General features: G+C 27.0%; 1 protein-coding gene across 4 annotated transcripts in view; it reads right to left on the bottom strand.

Annotated features, from left to right (window-relative positions):
• LOC116850441 (flavin-containing monooxygenase FMO GS-OX-like 2) overlaps positions 1–2,291 on the bottom strand; it is a 194,304-nt gene that overhangs the window by 88,212 nt on the left and 103,801 nt on the right. The window lies entirely within an intron of this gene.

Here is a 2,291-nt window from a genome sequence, read left to right as displayed (position 1 = left end):
AATTTTTTTGCAGATAGGGTATCAATAGATGTAGATATAGTATTTTTAAGCTTAAAGTAGCGAAAAAAATAAATTGACCTTAAAATCGTAATCAACAAGGTCAAAGCTGTCTTCGAGATATTGAATTGAATAGCGATTCTTCAATTTATTTATATTCAATTTATTGTTAGAAAACTTCAATTTTCTAATAATAAATCAAAAAAATCCCTCCATTTTCGTACAATGGAGACGTTCTAATTTTTTGTGGCCATATTGAATCCGCCATTTTGAATTTTTTCGGGTGAGATATAAGTTCTTTAGAGTTGGAATCAATTTATTATTGTTAGTGAATGTTGAAATTATTATTTTCAGATTTAAAAAAAAATTGAAACAAAAAATAGCTTTACAACTCCTTTCATTTGACCTTGAAATCAATTTTCAAGGTCAAACAGTCTCTAGGAATTTTCTCACTACTTTTTTCTTATATAATACATCAAATTTAACCTAAAAACAATAAATAGTTTGTGTTATCAGGGTGGTCGATATATAGACCACCCCCGTCCTCTAAAGGTTAAGTTACTCTAATGAACAACGAAGTAATGAAGATTATTTAAATGCAACAGATAAAACTCATCTTTCTAACAATGAAAGTGCTTTAAAATCTTTAAAATTCCATATGGTAACACGTGTTCCATTCGAATACATGCTTATTTGTCTTGGAGTTATGAAAAAATTTATTAGTGCAATTGTAGATAGAAAATACCATTTCAAAGATTTAACTAAATCTTATATAAACACAATTTCAAGTAGATTATTGGTATTAAAAGCATATTGTTCTAAAGAATTTGCACGACGTCCACGTAAAATTAAAGATTATATACATTTTAAAGCAACAGAGTTTAGACAATTTCTTTTATATACAGGTCCAGTTATTTTTTGCGATATTCTTAAAGGGGATGCATATTTATACTTTTTATTACTTCATTCTGCTTGTTGAAAGTTATCAGTATCGAATCAAAGCAATCTTAGTCAAAGCAATTTGGATTACGCTGAAGTTGCTTTAAAAATATATGTTGAAACCTGTGAGAAAATTTATGGAGCAGAATTTGTATTATACAACGTACATGGATTATTACATGTGGTACAGGATGTAAACATTTTTGGTAATTTAAATTCATACTCGGCATTTCCTTATGAAGACAATATGAGATTTTTCAGGAAATGTTTGCGAAAGCCTAGTCTACTTTTACAACAATTCCATCGGCGGATAACTAAACAGAATAATTGTTCAGTTAAAACAGTTAATAAATCTAAAATCAAGCCATTGCGCATGCACACTTTACTGACCTTTACTGACAGAATTTGTTAATATGAATATCACCCAATTTAAAAGTTTACAGTTTGAATACTTCAGATTAACGAATAACAATAACAACTTATTACTAAAAACAGAGATCATCTGTGAAGTGCAAAATATATTGAAACTTCCATCAAATCGATTTGTGCTATAAAGGAATTATAAGACTATAAATAATTTTTATTATAATTTTTATTACAATTCATATTGTGGAACACTTTCATCATTTGTTGAAGTTTACATTTGCACTAATTTATCGCAAAAAATAAAAGTAATTAATCTAGATGATATTCAAGCCAAATGTTATAAAATGCCTTACTGGAAAGATACAGAAGTCGAGATAGGAAAATGTATTATGATGACATTACTGTCAAATTGTTAAATGTCCTACTGTTCTTATAATGGTAAGAAATTATAATATTATAATTACATATATATGTATATATACCTGTACTATCTTCACACGAACGGTTGTATGAATGATATCAGATACTCTGTATATACATATATACACATATATTATATATATAGTATATTATAAAATTACATTAATATTACAATTATTTCAGTTCGAGTAGAAGAATTCTTTGAGTTACATTGAATTATATCATTGGAAAAAATTATGGATTGGTAAAGATAAAAATGATATTTTTATATCAAAATACTGTTATACCGTTTTACAGTTTTATTTTTCGTACAATCATCCTAAAATTTTAAATGTCAATAGTTTCTCAGATAATAGTCATTATCAAGAAACTCATGAGTACACCAATAGGACTACAGAAGAATCTTCAAACATACCAGTTAATACTTATTACAATACAAATAAAATTAACCAACCTCCTTCATCTTCTGTACAATTAAGAAATGATCATGTCTCCAATTATTCATACCATCTTTATGATCAGCAATATTATTCAGAAAAAAATATATATACCGAACTTCATCCACCAGT

This window comes from Odontomachus brunneus, unplaced genomic scaffold (assembly GCF_010583005.1).
Source record: "Odontomachus brunneus isolate Ranch 3 - 2012 unplaced genomic scaffold, Obru_v1 Obru_scaffold_145, whole genome shotgun sequence".
Taxonomy (NCBI): Eukaryota; Metazoa; Arthropoda; class Insecta; order Hymenoptera; family Formicidae; genus Odontomachus; species Odontomachus brunneus.
The sequence above is the reverse complement of the archived record's forward strand: the minus strand, read 5'-3'. Positions and strand labels throughout refer to the sequence as shown.